The sequence below is a fragment of the Myotis lucifugus genome, unplaced genomic scaffold (assembly GCF_000147115.1).
Source record: "Myotis lucifugus unplaced genomic scaffold, Myoluc2.0 scaffold_342, whole genome shotgun sequence".
In the NCBI taxonomy this organism is placed as follows: Eukaryota; Metazoa; Chordata; class Mammalia; order Chiroptera; family Vespertilionidae; genus Myotis; species Myotis lucifugus.
The window spans coordinates 550,539-571,942 of record NW_005871390.1 but is presented as its reverse complement, the minus strand read 5'-3'; the positions used below and the strand labels follow the sequence as shown (position 1 = coordinate 571,942).

The 21,404-nt window shown below is 50.7% G+C and overlaps 1 protein-coding gene across 2 annotated transcripts in view; it reads right to left on the bottom strand.

Moving 5' to 3' along the window:
- Positions 1 to 19,512, bottom strand: part of GNG7 (G protein subunit gamma 7) — an 82,263-nt gene extending 62,751 nt beyond the window's left edge. Inside the window, exon 1 of one of the 2 annotated variants that reach the window (XM_006101146.3) lies at positions 19,447 to 19,512. The gene's annotated coding sequence lies outside the window, so the exon portion shown is untranslated. The remainder of the gene's footprint in view (positions 1 to 19,446) is intronic. The other variant, XM_023764697.1, reaches the window with a different exon arrangement.
- Between the last annotated feature and the right edge of the window lie 1,892 nt (positions 19,513 to 21,404).

Genomic DNA, 21,404 nt, shown 5'->3' with positions numbered 1-21,404 from the left:
GCCCCAAGAGGTGAGTCCCCTGGGCCCAGCCCTCCGCAGGAGGCGAGCCCACTCATGATGGAACCATGTGTCCCACGGCCGGAGAGGCCACTACAGCCCAGAGTGCACGTTTGGGAGATGAGTCAGCTTGGGAAATCGAGGGAGAGTGGGAGACAGTCCTACACGGCAGCCCGAGCAAGGTCACATGATGAGCAATTCCGAGTTTCCCAGGGGCGTTGAGCATTACAACCCAATATGCACGCGGAAGTCAGGGTCCCCCTCGGCACGGCTGACATCAGGGCTAGTCATTCTATGTGGGGCTGTCCTGGGCACTGAGGGGTGCTAAGTGGCATCTCTGGACCCCACCCACTCGATACTAGGGGGCACCCCCAGTCGCGACACCCACAGATGTCTCCAAACAACGTCCGGTGTCCCCTGGGGGCAAGATCTCCTCTTCAGGCCTCCTGCCTTGCTCCAATCATAGCAATGACGCGAGGAGCAGCTGCTCAGACCTTTGTCCAGCACCCTGTGTTTGCACTGGGCAGGAGAGGATGAGGAGCCCAGTGAGGAGACTGTGAGGTCCCCGTTTCCTGGGCGGGTGTGTGTTGTAGTTCTCGGCACAGAGGCTAAGATCCCTGGTTGCCCAATCCCTGGAAAGCACAAGCCCTTCTGCTTCACAGCCAAGAAATCTAGCAGCGGAGCACTGGGCTATTTCCTGGCAGTGCAGCTGCCTGGCTATGCCTGACCCCAGGCTATTCCTGGCAGGTGTTGGGGGGAGGAACCCAACTGCACCCAGAGGATGGGCCTCGCAGCCTCTGCTCCCTGCACCCCCCTCTCATACAGCCTGGACCACAGAAGGCTCTCACCAGGGGTGACTCTGCCCCCTGGACACTGACAATGTCTAGGAAGGTCTGTAGTTGTCGCAATTGGGGAGCTCCTGGCATCGAGTGGGTGGTGGCAAGGGATGCTGCTCAACCCCCCACAGCGCCCAAGTTAGCCCCCCACGGAGCAGGCCTGGGCCCCGACGTCATCAGTACTGAGGGGTCAGACCCTGTGCTTACTATTGGGGGGAAGGAGTCTGACTGCTGCTCACAGTGGTCACCAGAACAAACCCCTGCCGGTCAGGCGGTGTAAACCAGGGTGACCTGAGCGTCCGTGAGTCACCTCCCCTGTCAGGTCCTGTTTTCCACCTGCGGGCCAGGGACACGCTGGCTGCGAAGGGAAAACAAGCCAAAGACCAAGGCAGGCAGGGGACAGGCGAGGGAGTGGCCGGGCAGGCTGGGCGGCCCCAGGTTTCTGTTAGGCCCCAGAGGCCTGTGCTCGCCACTGGTCTGCAACAACAGCCCTCCCGGGACATGCTGCAGGCAGAGCGCTATTTCCCAACCTCTTTCTGGTCAGCCCAGTTTAACACTCACGCCGGTGAAGTAAACATGGACGGGCGCCAAGGACAGCCACTTGGCCTTGCAGGAGCAGGAGGACCCGCAAGGGCACTCAGGGGTGGACGCAGCCTGGCCTGGGCGAGACAGCCCTGTGGGAGGAGGGAGGGGGGTCCTGGGCCTAATGCCCACGCCCTGCCAGAGCCCTCCCCTCTCTGGCCTCAGCAGCAGAGCTGACATGGCTGCCCTGTCCCCAGAGGGCTTCCTGTGTAGGTGCCCAGGGCCCCGCAGCCAGAGGGCCACCCTTGGTTAATACACTGCTCTCACCGCCCACAGTCGGGGTGGAGCAAGGGGCCCATGTTCTCACTTGCACCAGGGCCTGGAGACTCCGCAGTTGGTCCCTCAGCTACAGAGGAGAGAGCTTCTGAGGCTCCTGGCTCCAAGCCCTATGAGGACACAACTGCTCAGGGGAGCGCAGGAAGGCGAGGGCCGGGGCATTTGAATTTCCAAGGAGAGAGCAATGTGGAGCCACACTTGCTTTAACCCCAAGCGCCCAGTGTGAGCAGGAATTGGACTCAAAGTTTTTTCCAAATAATGAACACGGGGTCTCCCCCTCAGCACAGCTAATACTGGTGCCACATCCTGCTCTGTGGGGGGCCATCCTGGGCACTGTGGGGTGTTGAGCAGCATCCCTGACCCCACCCACCCAGGAGCACCCCCCGCACCCCCGTCATGACGCTCCCAGACATCGCCCTGTGTCTCCTGGCGGCAGAATCACCCCGCATTAGTGGTTTCCAGGGGCTGGGGGAGTGGGAGTGCCTGCTAATGGGGACAGGGTATCTTTTTGGGGTGATGGAATGTTCTGGAATTCAAGCAATGCTTGCACAACTATGTAAATGTACTAAAGCCACTGACATGTACACTTTAAAGGATGAATTATATGGTGTGAATTATATCTCAATAGAGCTGTTATTTTTAAAAATGTTTTTAACTTGAAGAATTAAGAAAAAAGTCAATTCTGAGACAGCCTCCCACCTATGGTGCACGAAGCCTGTTTTTCCATGTTCAGCTGCTAGTGTTTGACCTCTTATAGGGACTATATTTCTCTTCTTAGCGGGAAGCATCGGACCCCTTCCTCTTTGTGCCCTTAGTCTTTATTCGCTTCATTGAGACTCTTCGCTGTGAAAGAGGCTCTGAACCCTCCTCATGTAACCTACTTTATCAGGGAAAAAATAAACCATATTGCCCAGCCAGTGTGGCTCAGTGATTGAGTGTCAACCTGTGAACTAGGAGGGCACATGTCCGGGTTGCAGGCTAGATCCCCAGTAGGGGACGTGCAGGAGGCAACTGATCAATGATTCTCTCTCATCATTGATGTTTCTATCTCTTCCTCTCCCTTCCTCTTTGAAATTAATTTAAAAAATATATATTTTATAAGAAGACCATATGCCTGATAAATAATCCAATAAAAAAAAATGGGCAAAGGGCCTAAACAGACACTTTTCGAAAGTGGACATACAGAAAGCCAAGAGGCATATGAAAACATGCTCAAAGTCACTAATCATCCGAGAGATGCAAATCAAAATGACAATGAGATACCATCTCACACCTGTCAGAATGGCTATCATCACAAATCAACAAATGACAAGTACTGGCGAGGATGCGGAGAAAAAGGAACCTTCGTGCACTGCTGGTGGGAATGCAGACTGGTGCAGCCACTGTGGAGAACAGTATGGAGTTTCCTCAAAAAATTAAAAATGGAACTCACATTTGACCCAGTGATCCCACTCCTAGGAATATATCCCAAGAAATCAGAAACACCAACCAGAAAGAATATATGCACCCCTGTGTTCATAGCAGCACAATTTAAAATAGCTAAGATATGGAAACAACCTAAGTGCCCATCAGCAGATAAGTGGATTAAAAAACTGTGGTACATCTACATGATGGAATACTACGCTGCAGTAAAAAAGAAAGAACTCTTACCATTTGCAACAGCATGGATGGACCTGGAGAGCATTATGTTAAGTGAAATAAGCCAGTCAGAGAAAGATAAGTATCACATGATCTCACTCATTTGTGGACTATAATGAACAGCATAAACTGATGAACAAAAGTAGATCCAGAGACATAGAAGCATTGAACAGACGGTCCAATCTCAGAGGGACGGCAGGGGAGGGTAAGGGGAGGAGTGTAAGAGATCAACCAAAAGACTTGTATGCATGCATATTAGCATAACCAATGGACACAGACAACAGGGGGTTAGGGCCTGTGCTGGGAGGTGGGAGTGGGCTGGGAGAGGTCAATGGGGGTGGGGGGGGGGAGGAGACATGCAATACTTTCAACAACAAAGAATTTAAAAAAATAAAGACCATATGCCTTTGCTGGCCCACTGCCTCTGCCCTCTACCCTAAGTTACCAGCAAGAGTGGGAACTAACCCTGGCCAGTGTGCTCAATGGTTACAACGTTGGCCTGTGCACCGAAGGGTAGCAGGCTCCATTCCTGGTCAAGGGCACGTATATGGGTTGCAGGTTCGATCCCCAGCCCTGGTTGGGGTGTATGTAGAAAGGCAACCAATCGATGTGTCTCTCACACATAGATCTCCCCCCGCCCCCAACCTCCCGCCCTCCTTTCCACTCTCTCTAAAAATCAACGGAAAAAATATCCTCAGGTGAGGATAACAACAGCAACAACAAGAGTGGGAACTAGACCTCCATCCGGGCTAGTGTGGGTTAATATAAAACTGTTCTGGAAATGTCCAATTCAGCACTGGTGCATCCCCTCCCCCCAAACTCCCTTTCTCCCTGGGCTATCAGCTGTCTGAACTTATCAAATCGGGAAAATAAGGAGGAGAATTGTGCACTGATGTAGGAACATTATCTAATAAAAAGCTTGCTTTTTAAAAGAGTTCTTTACATTCAAACAAACAGGTTTTAGGCTTTAAAAAAAGAAAAGAAAAAGAGCCGACATGCTGCGTTTGGCTGCAGGACGCCGACGGTTTCATCTCTCTGCACACTGGGTCTCCTGCTCACTGCTCCACCGGCAGTCCCACCTCAGGCACAGTCATGGGCCTCACCCCACCCCCACCACAGCCTCCAAGAGACCCGTCACCTCCCAGGGATTACCACGATATAAAAGAAGGGAATACTGGCCCAACATTTTCTATCTTTGTTGTGTCTTTATCTGGTTTTGGAATTAGGATAATGTTGGCCTCATAAAAAGAGTTTGGAAGTCTTCCCTCCTCTTGAATTTTCTGGAATAGTGTGAGGAGCATAGGTGTTAGCTCTCCGAATGTTTGGTAAAACCGGCCTGTGAGGCCATCGGGTCCAGGACTTTGGTTTGCCGGAAGATTTTTGATTACTGCTTTGATTTCATAAGTTGTTATTGGTCTGTTCAGGTGTTTGGCTTCTTCCTGATTAAGCTTTGGGAGATTGTATGTCTCTAGGAAGTTGTCCATTTTGCCCAGGTGGTCTATTTTGTTGGCATATATTTGTTTGTAACATTTTCTTACGATCCTTCGCATTTCTGTGATGCCAGTTGTTGCCTCTCCTCTTTCATTTGATCATATTTACCTGGGTCCACTCTCTTTGCTTCTCGAGGATCACAACCTTGGTTATCCTTTCAAAGAACAGCTTTTGGTTTCATTGATCTTTTGTATTTTTTTTTTTTTTTAGTTTCTAAGTCATTTATTTCTGCTCTGATCTTTATTATTTCCTTCCTTCTATATATGCTGGGCTTTTCCTGCTGTTCTCTTTCCAGTTCTTCTAGGTGTAGGTTTAGATTATTTACTGGAGGTTTTTCTTGCTTCTTGAGATAGGCCTGTAATGCTATGAACGTCCCTCTCAGGACTGCTTTCGCTGTGTCCCATAGATTTGGAATGGCTGTGTGTTCACTTTTGTTTGTTTCCAGGTATTTTTTTAAAAATTTCTCCCTTGATCTCACTGGTAACTCAAAAAAATCATACACCATGATCAAGTGGGATTTATTCCAGGGATGCAAGGTTGGTACAATATACGCAAATCAATAAACGTGATACATCACATAAATAAAATGAAAGATAAAAATCACATGATCATATCAATAGATGCAGAAAAATCGAACCAGCCACCCTGGAGGACTCTAGGGGTGTCCCTGCGCTATCGGAACCCTTGGCTGGGCAGCTGGCCTTGTGCACAGAGCCAACTCGTGTGGTGGAAATGCTGGCTCTGCTCAAGGCTGTCCTGTGACCTTGGGTAACCTCACCTACCCTGACTTTCCACTTTCATTTTTGAAAGGGGTAAAGGCTCCCCTCACAGCAGAGTGACCTTTCTGAAGGTCAGAGATGACATCTCAGCTAAACGACTTGCACTGGGCTTGCACAAACAGTGCCCCTCCAGGACGACCCCTCCCCCTTCTTCCTGCACACCCTTCCGGGTCCCTTACCGAGGACTGCATTCAATCCACCTCCCTGAGGTGGGTTAAGCAGTATTCCCCCCCTCTCCACTCCCCCCACAAATTCATGTCCACCTAGAACAGTGATAGCGAACCTATGACACGCGTGTCAGAGGTGACACGCAAACTCATTTTTTTGGTTGATTTTTGTTAAATGGCATTTAAATATATAAAAATATGTCTTTGTTTTACTATGGTTGCAAATATCAAAAAATTTCTATATGTGACACGGCACCAGAGTTAAGTTAGGGTTTTTCAAAATGCTGACACGCCGAGCTCAAAAGGTTCGCCATCACTGACCTAGAACCTCAGAAGGCCACTGGCATGAACAGAATTGTGTCCGCCCACAGATTGATATGTTGGACTCCTGGCTTTCAGAACCTTCGACTGTGCCTGTACCTGGAGATGGGGTCCTTAAGAGGTGATGAAGGTAAAAATGAGGGTGGGCCCTAATCCAACATGACCGGTGTCCTTTTAAGTAGGACACAGGCACGCGCAGAGGGAAGGTGTGTGGACACGGAGAAGTTGGCCGTCCGCATGCCAAGGGGAGAGGCCTCAGGAGGAAGCAGCCCTGCTGACACCTTGGTGTCAAAATTTCGGCCTCCAGCACCGGGATTGCTCTGTTGCTTAAGCTGCCCTGTGTGGTGCTTTATTATGGCAGCCACCGCAGACTAACAGTGACCTTATTTGGAATGTCACACTCACTGTACATTTTGTACCTTTGCATTTTTCTAGCATGGTATATTTATTTATGCAAAAATGTATTTTTCTCCCTAGAGGTGTGTGGGCCCAAGTGAGGGTGGATGAGGGAGAAGCCACCTCATGGCCCAGGTTCCTGATTCTGTGGCTCAGGTTGGGTTCCCTTATATTCCGGGGGGCAGACAGGGGACCCGCAGACTGAGCTCCAGATATTATCTCAGAACCAAAAGGTGTTTCATTCCCCCAAAGAACTGAAAGCAGGGTCTCAAACAGATAATTATACACCTGTGTTCATAGCAGCATTATTCACAATGGCCAAAAGGTGGAAACAACCCAAGTGTCCATCAATAGATGAGTGATACACACCCTGTGGCCCATCCACACACTGGAATATTACTCAGCCTTAAAAAGGAAGGACATTCTGACACCTGCTACAAGGTGGATGAGCCTTGAGGACAGTATGTTCAGTGAAATGAGCCAAATACAAAAGGACAAATACTGTGTGACTCTACTTAGAGGGAAGTCCATAGACAGAAAGTAGATGGTGGGTGCCAGGGCTGGGAAGGGGGGAAGGGGCGGGGGGTAGGGAGCTAGTGTTTAATGGGCACAGAGTTTCAGTTTGGGAAGATGAGAAAGTTCTGGAAATGGATGGTGGGGATGGCTGCACAACAATGTGAATGTACTTAATACCACTGAGCTGTGCACTGAAAAATGGTTAAGATGGCAAATTGTATGTTATGCATATTTTACGACAATAGAGAGAGAGAGAGAGAGGAAGGAAAGATGCCCCCCTACGCTCCTTGTTCTTGCGTGAGGAACATCGCCGTCTGTGAGTAAACACGTTGCCCCGGGGGCCTCACAACACAGATGACCATCCCCAGCCGGCATCTCTCCCCCAGGAGGCAGCTGAGCGAGTCTGAGTCTTCTGGGAAGGGAACAGATTTGCCACCCTTTCCTGATAATTCCCAGGGAGGCGTGGGCAGGCGGGCGGCTAGGAGCCCGGCCCCCAGGCCCTCCATCCCTGGGTGTTTACAGAGCCTGCAGAGATCCCCACCGCAGGCCAGGCTGTTCCTGCCGGGGAACAGGAAAACAAGGTCAGCCTGGGACACAGCCGCCGCCTGCTGCCGCCTGCTGCCGGCTTTCCTGGTGGACTCCTACCGGTCACTCCCAGGGGGCCGGGCTCTGGGCCGGGAACACGTTCTGTCCACGAGATTCAGTTACTTCTTTCTTGCCCTCGGTCAAGGGCAAGAACGCTGTCACCGGGAACAGGAGTCCAGGGCTTGCCAACCTGTTGACGGTTCTGGGGTCACTCACTGATTCCCAGCATTTCCATAGATACCAGAGAAGTCAGATGACATCCGGTGTCTTTGGGAAGAAGGAAAGCAGAGAGGGGACGGGTGGGGGGACGAGGCCTGCAAAGCGGATGTTGTCATCTAGTCCCTGCAGAACCCTGGGCATCGGCGGCGGCTATCACTCCAAAACGGAAACAGGACAGGAGGTGCCTGCCTGAGCAGGGGTCTCAGAGCTGGGAGGTACCAAGATAGGTGCCACTTCCTAGGCCTGGCTCCAGCAACCACATGCACCCCCAAACTGGCATAGCCAGTGACCTTGTGAAAACAGCCCTGAGGTCCGCTGGGACCGGTGCCCTCCCTCACCTCCAAGGTGCCTCAGTTGCCTAATCTGTAAAACAAGGAGCTCAATCAGTTGTTGCCAGGGGTGGGGCTAGAACCCTCTATGGCTCTCTATTGCCCTTGGGATAAAGCATTATCTGTGCCGGTGGGCTCCTTGCTCCCTCTCCCTCACAGAAGGTCCTGGAACCGACCTCTGCTCCTGTGCCACCTGGAGGGTCCACCTACCAGGTTCCATCAGCTCCGGGGCACTGTCAGCCTCAACTCAGACACCACTTCCTCCAGAAAGGCCTCTCTGAGGCTCTGGACAGAGCCCCCTGGGTGAGTACCTGATCTAACTCAGGCAGCGTCATCACCATCAGCTCACATGGCCAGGGTCTCACCCAGGACGGTCCTGCCCCAAGGGGACACTGGCAACACCTGGGGACATCTGTGGTGGCCACAATAGAGGTGCTCCTGGCATCGAGAGGGTGGGGGCCAGGGATGCTGCTCAATACCCCACAGTTTCCAGGAAGGCCCCACAGAGAGTGACCCAGCCTCTATTGGAAGCAGGAGACCTGGTAGTGGTTTGCCAGGGGCAATGGTGGGTGTGGCCCCAGCCCTCAGTCCTTGTTTCCCCCTCTCTTCCCACCTACACTGTGTGCCCTTCCTCTCACCTGCAGCCCAGGTGCCACGAACCCCCACCCACACCTGGCTGGCTGTTCCTCCTGCTGCCTGGCTTTGCCAGTCTCTTGGGTGAGAGGGTGCCTGGCTCTGGGCTCTGAATCAGCCGGGATATTAGTCAGGGTGCCAGGGAATAGCATGTTAAATTCCAGGAGGTGCATGAGCTCAGGCCTCATCCCCTCAATGACTCAGCCAGGGAAGCCCCATGTGATCATTACTCCTTTCGGGGTACAAGGATTACGTCCTCGAGGTTCCGTTCACTGTCTCCAGCATGTCACTGGTTCCAGTCACGGGCTCACCTCTCTGTTCAGAGGTCAGGTGAGGATTTGTTCCTTCTCTCACTCATTCACTCACCAAACATCCAGTGGGCGGTTGGAGCATCAGATCCCTGTCCTGGGCCTGGTGACACTCAGCTAACTATCACAAAACAGTTACCATGTGGCCCTGGGCAAGTTACTTAGCCTCTCTCTGCTGCTGTTTTCTCATCTGGAAAATAGAGATAATTAGCTCTACTTCGCAGAGTTGTGGTGGGTTTTAGAAGGAATGTGTCTGAAGGTAGCACAGTAGGTGTATCAGTCAGCTACTGCTGTATAACAAGTTATCACAAACTTAGCAGTTTAAAACAACACACATTAGTCATTTCACAGTTTCTATGTTAGGAATTTGGGCACAACTTAACTGGGTCCTCTACTCAAGGTCTCAGAAGCTTAAAATCAAGGGATTGGCCAGGCTGAGTTCCCATATAGAATTTAGAGTCCCTTCCAAGCTCATTCAAGTGGTTGGCAGAATCTAATTGCCTGCAGCTATAGGACTGGGGGTCCCCATTTTCTTGCTGGCTGTGGTGTGGGAATTGCTCTCAGTTCCTAGAGGCCATATGGCCTCCTCCACAGGCAGTTCACAATGTGTCTGTTTGCTTTCTTCAAGGCCAGAGAGGGTCTGCCACTGCTTCTGATATCTGTCTCTCCCCCTCTTCTTTTATTGTGGTAAAAGTCACATAACGTAAGACTTACCGCTCTAACCTATTTTATTTGTACAGCTGAGTAGAGTTAAGTATATTCACATACACGAGTTAGAGGCACTCTCTCTACTGTACGTGTGGCGGTCCTGCACACTCATAACTCAGGCAAAGCCCAATCTGCACGTGTGGTAAACTGTGGTGGCCTCTGCACACACATGGTCCCCGTGCCAATTTCCTGGTCTCGTGCTACAGTTATGTGAGATGCCACCACAGGGGAAAGCTGGGGGAAGGGTGCTCAGGACCCCCTGAAAAATGTTTGTAATTTCCTTTGCAATTACTTCAAAATAAAGGCTTTTAAAAATATGTTAGTTGAAGCCTTAGGTATATTTAGGTGTAACTGGGCCAAAACATGCCAGGCATTCCCCAAGGCCAACATCCTCCTTTCTCCCCCAACCCTGGTCGTCCCCCCGAGTCCTGACAATACATCCTGCAGGGAGACGCGGAGGTCAGAGAGGAGGGCAAAGATGCCCCTGCTCAGCCGTGGCAGAGGCTCAGCGCTGGCCGTACCTCCCTCACTATGACTATGCTCCCTTCTTCCTCTGTGTGGCCAGCAGGCTTCTAAGAGCCCCCAGGTCCCTGTAGATGAACCCCTGAGTATAGACAGGACCTGTGAACATAATAAGACACCCCTGGTATGTTATTTTGTACAAAAGAAGGGATTTGGAGAATGTAATTAAAATCCCAAATCAGTTGACCTTGAGTGAATCAAAAGGGAAATGTGCCTTGGTGGGCCTGGCCTAGTCAGGCGAGTCCTTCTTGGAGTGAGACGGGAAGTGTGAGAGGGTCTGTAGAGGGGACAGGACCTGAGAACACCTCTAGGTGCGGAGAGTCATGTCGTCCCTAGCTGGCGGCTGGCAAGATGACTGAGAAGAACGAGATCCTGCTGACAACCCGGGTCAACCTGGAAGTGGGTCCTTTCCCGGTCTCGCCTCAGATGAGAACTCGGCCCTGGCCAAGCCCACTGAGACCCTGAACAGAGGGCCGGCCATGCCATGCCCACACTTCTGACCTGTAGAACCGGGAGCTAAAGGACAGGTGTGGTTTAATGGACATGTTTGTGGTGACTTGTTATGCAGCAACAGCTAGCGAATACACTTTATGTGACAGCACAGCAAAGCATCTGGGGCTTGCTGATCACTTTCATATTTAAGGGGTGCTCCCATCGCTCAGGAACTCTAAGCATTTTGGGCGCTGTGAGCCCAGAACCATGGGTGAAGACCAAAATTTGTATTTCTTATTAACCGCACCATCACACCTCCCAACAGTCCCACCTCCAATTACCATCACACTGGGGGTTAGGTTTTAACTTTTGAATTTGGGGATACCAATGGCAATTACAGACAATGGGTGATTCAGTCTAAGGCAATGAGAGAGGCTCCCAACACACCAGTTCCCTGTGGGCCCTGCATTTGTTGCACCTGCTCAGGCCTCCACCGGGCTGACAGCGGCTCAGGAGCCCTCAGCTCCCAGCTGCTTCCCCTGCCCCCGCAACTCCTGAGCACAGCCCACCTGGCCCTCTCCAGGGATCCGGGTATTTGCTGACTGAAAGAACGAAGTGGGAGGGAAGGGAAAGAGGAGCCTAGGCCGACATCCTCAGTGCCCACCAGCTCAGATGGAATCAGGACTGAGAATGGGCCTTGGGAGGATGTGGGGACCCCTTCTGCCCACCCCAAATGAGCTCCTCTCCGGCCTCGTCACGGCTCCCCCGGCTCCCCCACCTGCTTGTCATATGTGACTGTCACAACCCTGTGTGTGTTTTGAGTCCGATGACTCTCTGATGACTGCCTGCCTGCGTCATCCCCTGCCCTGGGGCTGACTGTTCAAGTCGTTGCCCAGCAACAAGCACGTGGCTGCAGATGCTGCAGTTGGCATGCCTTTGCTGCCAGGGGGCTGTTCCAGTTCTGGCTGCCCCATCCGTGGATCCCCTCTTCAGTGATCTTGGATGTGAGCGTTGCTGGGCCTTGATTTTCCAACAGGTAAAAGCGGGTGGTAGCACTAACTAACGCGTGAGAGGACTGGCTGAGAGAGCTTAGCCTGTGGGGTCCAAAAGCGTGGGGCCTGCTGGCCGTGGCCTGGGTGAGAACCAGTGATAACACAATGCAGAGAATACAGAGAGTGGCCTTGAGTCAACACAGAAGGCAAGAACCTCATAGAGCAGGGCGCCCCCTCGGCAAAGCTGACATCGGGCCGGGGCCATTCCCTGGGGTGCAGCCATCCTGAGCATTGTGGGGTGCTGAGCCCCATCTCTGGTCCCGCCCACTTGATGCCTGGTGTACCCCCGGTCAAGACAACCACAAATGTCTCCGACATGGCCCAGGGTCCCCTAGAGGCTAAGTCACCCCTAGATGAGACCCTGCGGTAGGGGGTCAAGGTCATGTCTGAGCAGGGCCTGCTGCCTGGGGAAGCACCATGTGGCTTGGTCGCTGGAATCAGAGGCTCCAGGCAGAGGGCTTGGGGCCCTGTGGGCTGCGTCAGGAGACTCATAATTACATAAATGCTGTACACGTTTTCTGTTGGGAAGGTGGCGGCGGCAGCCCGTGACCTTCCATGAGCAGAACATTCTAGATTTTCACTGTATATCTTGGCAGTCCTTTTAGGAGAACAATGTGTCCATGGAAAGAACTGATAATAATGTGCATTTTAACACACCCAGGACAGACTGAAAGCAGTCACTCCCCAGGAGAAAGACGAGCGCTCCTATTTGCACGCCAGGGCGGGAGTTTGTTCCCCACACAAAGGCCACTCTCTTAGGATAAAAGCTCTGGCAATGCTTTCAGCAGAAATGTTCAGAAACTCCCGGAGAACAGGAGCCATCAGGAAGGCACGCTCTGCTGTTGGGGGCTCTTTTGTGCTCTACGGAGTGAGCAGTCCAGCTGCAGAACTGCCTGCCCTTGTAGGATCCCCCCTCGGTATTGCTGACACTGGGGCTGGTCATCTCCGTGGGACCCGCCCTGCGCACTGGGGAACCCAGAACACATGCCTGGCCCCACTCCCTCGATGCCAGGAGCCATCCCGTCTGACAACCACAGGTGTTTCCAGACATCACCCAGTGTGCACCGAAGGCAGGACCACTCTTAAGACGGGAAACCATAAAAATACTAGAGGAATCCACAGGCAGCAAAATCTCAGACATATGCCGAAGCAATATCTTCACCGATACAGCTCCTAGGGCAATGGAAACTAAGGAGAAAATAAACAAATGGGACAACATCAAAATAAAAAGCTTCTGCACAGCAAAAGAAACCATCAACAAAACAACAAGAAAGCCCATTGCATGGGAGAACATATTTGCCAATGTTATCTCTGATAAGGGTTTAATCTCCAACATTTACAGGGAACTCATACAACTTAACAAAAGGAAGATAAACAACCCAATCAAAAACTGGGCAACAGACCTAAATAGATACTTTTCAAAAGAGGACATTCAGAAAGCCAAGAGACATATGAAAACATGCTCAAAGTCACTAATCATCCGAGACATGCAAATCAAAATGACAATGCGGTACCATCTCACACCTGTCAGAATAGCTATCATCAACAAATCAACAAATGACAAGTGCTGGAGAGGATGTGGAGAAAAAGGAACCCTCATGCACTGCTGGTGGGAATGCGGACTGGTGCAGCCACTGTGGAGAACAGTATGGAGTTTCCTCAAAAAACTAAAAATGGAACTCCCATTTGACCCAGTGATCCCACTTCTATGAATATATCCCAAGAAACTAGAAACATCAATCAGAAAGGATATGTGCACCCCTATGTTCATAGCAGCACAATTTACAATAGCTAACTAAGATTTGGAAACAGCCTAAGTGCCCATCAGCAGATGAGTGGATTAAAAAACTGTGGTACGTCTACACAATGGAATACTACACTGTGGTAAAAAAAAAAATTTTTAAAAAAAAGAAGGAATTTTTACCATTTGCAACAGCATGGATGAAACTGGAGAACATTATGCTAAGTGAGATAAGCCAGTCAGAGAAAGAGAAATATCATAAGATCTCACTCATTTGCGGAATATAATGAAAAACATAAACTGATGAACAAAAATAGATCCAGAGACAGAGAAGCATCGATCAGACCGTCAAACTTCAGAGGGAAGGCGGGGGTGAGGGGGGTGGGTGGGGGGGAATCAACCAAAGGACTTGTATGCATGCATATAAGCCTAACAATGGACACAGACACCAGGGGTGGTGAGGGCATGAGAGGGGGGGTGGGGGGCAAAGGGGGAATAAGGACACATATGTAATACTTTAATCAATAAAGAAAAAAAGAGAATTATTGATTTAGACCAATATATGCAAAATATAGTCATTTCCACTCTCGGCTCCATTTCGGGTGCCCAGTAGCCCCCTGTGGCTAGGGGCTACCATTTTGGAAATCGAAGCTCTGGACACTGTGTTCAGCTCAAAACTCGATGTCACCGCAATAAAACTAGCACCACAGCAGCCTCGGCATCCGAGCCAGGTGACTCTCAAGCTGCATGGCCGGTGCAGGCAGCGGACGGGGCCCAGGCTCCCCGAGAAAGCCCTTGCTCTGCACAGCTGCCATGCTGCAGGGTGCTCCTGCTGCTCTCTGAGGCAGCAATCAGCTGGCTGTGCTCCCAACTTCCAAGACCATGACAAGGTCCATCCAGAAGAAATGTAACCACACCCAACGACAGAGTGCGAGAGGACCCAGTACGACAGGGTCTCGCTGTGCGAGCCGCCCCTGGGGGTACTGGCCATGTCTGGGGTCCCCCACCAGCGGGCCCATGACTCTCGCTAGGACGTCAGCTCTGTGACAGCCAGGGGTCTTTGGTCGTCCTGGCCACTGTTGCTTCCCTAGAGCAGTGATGGCGAACCTTTTGAGCTCGGCGTGTCAGCATTTTGAAAAACCCTAACTTAACTCTGGTGCCGTGTCACATAGAGAAATTGTTTGATATTTGCAACCATAGTAAAACAAAGACTTATATTTTTGATATTTATTTTATATATTTAAATGCCATTTAACAAAGAAAAATCAACCAAAAAAATGAGTTCGCGTGTCACCTCTGACACGCGTGTCATAGGTTCGCCATCACTGCCCTAGAGCCTGGCCCAGGCAGACATCTGGAAATCCTTGCTGAGGGATGAATAAAATCTCGTAGGGTCACCATGTACCCAGCCAGGCCTATGCAGCTACCACGCAGGTGATGGTCACACACACCCGAGGGGGCCACAGGTAGACTAGCGGGTCTCACGCAGAGCCTGAGGGGCTTCTGAGGGTTGGTGCCATTTAAGTGAGTCCCAAAGGGGGCTCACTGCAGGGCCGTCCTTGGGGGGTGCGAAAGCAGCAGTGAAGACTGCACCCTGACCTTGCGCTTCGCTTCCCTCGTGAAGCCTCCACTCCAGCCACTGGGCCATGGTAGGTTTGGGGGGTACAGACACCCAAAGCCACCGAGCCCATGTTTTCTGCCTCTCTCCTGCACCCACGGATGGGAGTCTCCATGGCTGCGAGGCAGGGGGCCCCCAGGGCAGGGTGACTACGGGACTCTCGGTGCTGAGTCAGAATGTCTCGGGGAACAGGGACAGGTGGTCACGGGCGCCACGAGGGGCAAGGGGTTGACTGAAGATGTCTGGGTACCCACCTACACCCACCTGAATTTCCACCCCCACCTGGCTCAAGGCCCAGTCTGATCCCACGGGCCTTCTCCGCCCCCTAGTGGCTGCCAGAGGAAACGGCAAATGTCACCCAGCTTCAGACAACACGGGGCAAACCCCATGACCCACTGGCATCTGCAGAAATTCAGAGAATGGGATCAGAGCACTGGCTCTGCCTTCAGGATGGGCAGCAGTGACCCTCACTCGATGACACACCAGCTCTCGGGAGAGGGTGGCTGCTCAGTCATGGGAGACCCTGCTCAGAGTCTTACACGTCTTGGACTCTATCTGATCCTCTGCCTGTCAAAGACCCTCGGGCCCTGGTGCTGTAGGGAACTGAATGTGAGGATGCCTGTGGTGGCGAACACAGCGCCTGGCAAACACGATGTCCTCAACAAGTGACTATTAAAGTTTCTAAAACAATCGGGAAAGCCTGGCATTACCCACTTGGAGGAGTTTCCTTGGTAATCCCTGCAAGACCCGCCTGTGGGTGCCAGTTAAGCAAAATAATTCTGTCTCCCTCCAACAGAGTCCCCCTCAGCTGACATAGGGCAGGAAACTCTCCATGGGGCCGTCCTGGGCGCTGGGGGGCTCTGAGCGGCATCCCTGGCCCCCATCCACTCGATGCCAGGAACCCCGTTGTGACAACCACACATGTCCCCAGATTGGCCTCCTTGCCCTTGGGGGCCCAGGATCACCCTCCGTTGTAAGGCATCAAAGCCAAAGGAAACGCTTGGAATTTTCAGCTACTCTGTGACGTCCTGTTGGCATGTCAGAGTGAAACTGAAGCACCACACTGAGCGCAGACTGCTGGAACGTTTTGTCTCCAGATGATGTTCCCAAACCTTCTTCCCTAGAAAAATTCTCAGTAGCACATGTGGAAATGTAATTAGCGGCCTTTTTCCTCTGTGGTAATGACACAGATTTGGGTCTGTAATAAAGAGGAACGAGTCCCTTTAGACCTGAGGGCCAGACTGTTCAGGGCCCCCAGCTAGCACTGCTGACATCAGGACCTGGTCATTCCCTGTGGGGGACTCTCCTGGGCACTGTGGGGTGTTGAGCAGCATCCCTGGCCCCACCCACCTGATACCAGGAGCACCCCCAATCGTGACAACTACAGATGTCCTCGGACATTGTCCTGTCCCCTGGGAGACCCACAAATACAGAATTTCCAATGGCTCAAGGATTTAAGTGCAAAATATGCAATTCGGAGACAATGCAGGTGAATTGTTTTTATGTCTTGAAATTGAAGGCCTCCCAGACACAAAGGAGGACACTTGTGTCCGGGAAACATTTACAGTCCCAGTTCCTACGGCAGAACCACTGCCAGCCAAGGGGGAGACACACTCAGAAAGAGTGGCACATGTGACGGGCACCAGACAGCGTCCAAATGGAGAAATAGAGCAAGTTCCCACGAATGTGTGCAAAGAGCTCATGCAAGTCCACGACACAGAGAAACCCCCAACACCAAGGCGAGTAGAAAACATGGCCAGGCCTCTCACAGCAGACGCTCCCGAGAGCAAATGCTGAACTCATGGATAACACAGGAGACCCACACACAGCAGCCACGCAAGCGCCCCGGTGGTCAGACTGGTAAAGACATGACAACTGCAGTTGGGATGGTAGGAAAAGGGGCCCTGGGAGTAAAACATGGTACATTTCTGGAGGTCCCTGTGGCTGAAAGTAAAAAATGTAAATACCCTGATTTAAACACACACACACACACACACACACACCCCACAAACCTACTGATAGGAACTTATCCCAAATAATAAGCAACCAAGGTTGCACAAAGTACACAAGGACATTCATCCCAGAACATTGCACACAAGGAAAAGAAAATAAACACCCAGAGAAGCCAACCAAGAGGAAACCAGTCAAATCAATTATAAAATCATGTTAAAGAAATAAATTATAATTTCTCTATAAGGTGGACTGTTAAGCCAACATCAGGAAAGATGGAAATCTAGCTTTACTGATGAGAAAAAATGCCTATCAAGAAAAATGAGCTCATTAGAGGAAAAAATAATCTACGTATCTAAAACCAGTGTGTGCATGTAATTCACAGAGACTGGGGGAGGACGCTCACCAGATGTCGACAACGGTCATCGCCGGCAGGGGTTTGGGTCCCCCTTCCCTGTACAGGCCTGCATTTCCACTTTCTTTTTACAGGAAGTCAGTGTGACGTTGACACTGAAGAGAATGGATGAGGGAGGCTTGCTGGTCCACGCGCTGTGAAGACCATACACCGGCCACAACCTTGCCCGACAACCTGCACGCAGTTCACCAAACTCCCCTCTGGTCGGCGACTTTGTGAGACAGGAGTTACATTTTACACCTGCTCTGGACCTAGGCTGAGGGTAAACAAGTCAGGCAGACACCAGGCTCCAACTTCGGCTTTTGGTCTCTGGCCTCAGGATCAGCCTCTCTCTCTGGCTTAGCAAATATATATATGTTTTAACGTTACTGAAGTGCACATTACCTTCTGTAAAATTCACTAGTTTGAAGTGCACACCTCAGATTTTCTAGTGAGTTCGTGGAGTTGTGTGACCGCCCCTGCCACGCAGTGTGGGACCCTTTCCTTCACCCCGGCAGAGTCCGGCGCTCATTCACACTAACCCCTCCCACCCAGGCCCTGGCAACCACTACAGCTTTGCCTCCTCTAGACATTTCATCTAACTGGCATCATAATGTGTTGCCTTCTTTCCCAACATTTTTTTATACAAATAAACACACTGAATGGGAGTAGCCAACATTATAAAGACATCAGATCTCCCTCAAGTTTATCAATAACACAATCCTAATCAAAATGCCATCAGAATGTTTGTTAGTAACCAGAAATTGATTCTAAAGATTGCATGAAAGAGAAAACTCCATGAGAGTCGCAAAGACATTTATGAAAAAAAAAAGAGCAAGGAATGGGGCTGGAAACATACCAGAGAATTATAATAAATACAACAAGCAAGCAGTAGCCCAGAACACATAGCAACCTTTAACTAATTTTTATGTTACTTCCTCTTCCCACATTATACAAGCCACTCAAAGTCCTCTGGGGAAGGAGACCAGAGATAAACAGAGGAGCTAGCAGAACAAGACCCGAGCCTTAGCTTTGCTCCTAACTTGTTAAAAACCTTCCTGGCCCTGGCTGGTGTTGCTCAGTGGTTAGAGTGTCGGCCCAAGCACCAAAGAGTCCTGGGTTTGATTCCCGGTCAAGGGTACATACCTGGGTTGTAGCTTCGATCCCCAGCCCCTGTCGGGGCACCTGCAGGAGGCAATGAATCAATATGTCTCTCTCACATTGATGTTTTTTGTCTCTCTCTCTCCCCCTCTCCCCCTTCCCTCCTACTCTCTATAAAAATCAATGGGAAAAATATGCTTGGGTGAGAATTAACAACAAAAAAGGAACCTTCCTGAAGCCACTGTGGTGTTTCCCAGTCTGCCAGGGTGGGTGACGTGTTTCAGATATTCATCACGTCTAGTGACTTAGCACTGTTCCTGTCAATGGTTAAGCTAAGACCGCTGAAAGCTGGCCAGCACGGTTGTCCACTTACTGCGTTGGCCCCCTCCTGGGGTGCACTGGGACCAGTCTATGTTCCCCTACTACTTCGTGGGTGACTGGAGCCCAAGAGCAGAAGACATTCCCTGTCACTCTCGTGTGCTCTTTTTTTAAAAAAAAAAAAATGTTTTTAAATTGAAGAGGGAGAGAGAGATAGAAACATCAATGATGGGAAAGAATCATTGATCGGTTGCCTCCTGCACGTCCCCTACTGGGGATTGAGCCCAAAACCTGGGCATGTGCCCTGACCAGGAATCCAACTATGACCTCCTGGTTCCTAGGTCGACGCTCAACCACACCGGCGGGCTCCCATGCACTCTTGGCAGAAAGGAGAAGAGAAGAGTGAGGCACGCACAGCTGAGGACGCATACTCCAATGGTAAACCAACCTCTTAACGCTCATCCTGGCTCGGACTGGCCAACCCAGCAACTGCATGGAGTGTGAATGTGGAGAAAAGAAAAACATCATGACACCAACCTGTACACGTGCAAGGCCGAGCTGTCTTCAGCGCCGAGGTTCCAGGAACCCAAAGTCCGCTCCCTGGAAGAAAACGTAAGACTTAGTTGATCATCGTGTGGCCAGAAACTTGGGTGTTACTGTGGGCATTGGCACCAAAGGGTCATGAGCTCATGATTAGACAGCAGTGAAAAGCATTCTGGGAGTCCTGCCTTTGGGTCACGCTGACAGGCACTGGGGACAGCACAAATAGGAGGCTTCGAGATGCAGAGAGGGTAGGTTTGAGAAGCAATGAGAGCCCTGGCCGGTGTGGCTCAGTTGTTTGGAGCAGTGGTCGGCAAACTGCGGCTCGCAAGCCACATGCGGCTCTTTGGCCCCTTGAGTGTGGCTGGGTACATATGGGAGGCGGTCAATGGATGTTTCTCTCTCACATCGATGTTTCTCTCTCTTCCTTCCTTTCTCTCTAAAATCAATGGACATAGCCTCAGGTGAGGATTTTTTTTTTTTAAAAAAGGAGGCGATTAGAGATTGACGACATTATCCCTAATACATTTCCAAAACGAAGTTAAATGAGAGGATTGGATGTTTACATGACCTTTTAGAGTTTGCAAAAGACAGTCACCTGCATCATTTGAATCTCATGGTCCCCGGGGAGGAAGAAGGGGAGACTGAGTCAACCTCTTGCCCCAGGGTACCCACAGGGTGACCACGTCACCCAGATCTGCCTAAGGAGTTGTGAGAACTAAATGCATCGTGGGGTCATAGACGGGGTCCTGGGGCAGAAAGAGGGGAACTAGTGAAATCTGAATAGAGAGTAGAGCTGAGTTCACATGCATGTACCTGTCTGTCTCCTGGTTGTCACAATGTCCCATGACGGAAGACGTGACCCATTGAAAACTAGGTGGTGGGTAGACAGGACTCACTATGCTATTGAAACTCTTCTGAAATCTTAAACCACTCCAAAATAAGAAGTGTACTTAACAAAACAACTAATGAAAAAATTTAAGTGCTGTTTCCTTCCTCTGGGTTCAGGCTGATTTGCTGTCAGTAAAAGGCTAGGATGGCGAACTGAAATCCCCACCATCACCCGCAGATGGCGCCACTGCTCCAGGAATGCCCTAAGCCCTTTGGGATCCTGAAACTGCTAGAATCTACCCAAGAGGATCTGCTCTTCTAGGCTGCAAATGTAGGAGAAGAACTGCTGGGGTACTGAGGCAAGAGGGGCACCCGGGGACTTCCTACCAAGCAGCAGTGGCTGGAAGAGAAGAGAGATGAAAGGGCTGGAACAACATGCCCATGGACCTGGAGGCCAAGACTTGCCTCAGCCTTGCAGGAACTACTAGTATCTACTAGTATGTATATGGTCCTTCAACTTTTTATTTTTTAATCAATTAAAAACTCACAAGAAGAGTCCCAGTTCCCCAGATGGAAGCTCTACACAACTAAGGGACATTATCAAAACCAGGAAACAGTGACACCATCTTTTAGACAGTCTTATTGAGATATCATTCACCCATTTGAAGTGCATGATTCAGTGGTTTTTAGTATATTCACAAAGTTGTGCAACCAACACCGTAATTGAATTTAGGACATTTTCATCACCCTTAAAGGATACCTGTCCCCATCAGCAGTCACTCCCCAGCCCCTGGCAACCACTAACCTACTTCCTGAGGATGTGCCTGTCCTGGACATTTCACATAAATGGAATCACACACTGTGTGGCCTTTGGTGTCTGGCTTCTCTCACTGAGCATCGTGTGTTCAAGGTCCATCCACATTGTAAGGAGTGTCAGTGCCTCACTGCTTTTCATGGCTGAGTAATAAGTCTACTGTGTGGATGGACACATTATTTATCCATCGTCCACTAATGGACATTTAGGCTGTTTCCACCTTTTGGCCGGTGGGCAGGGACACAGGTGACTGGATCCTGAGTTCCAGTGAATCATCCTGCTGCAAACATCGATGTCTTATGAATCACTT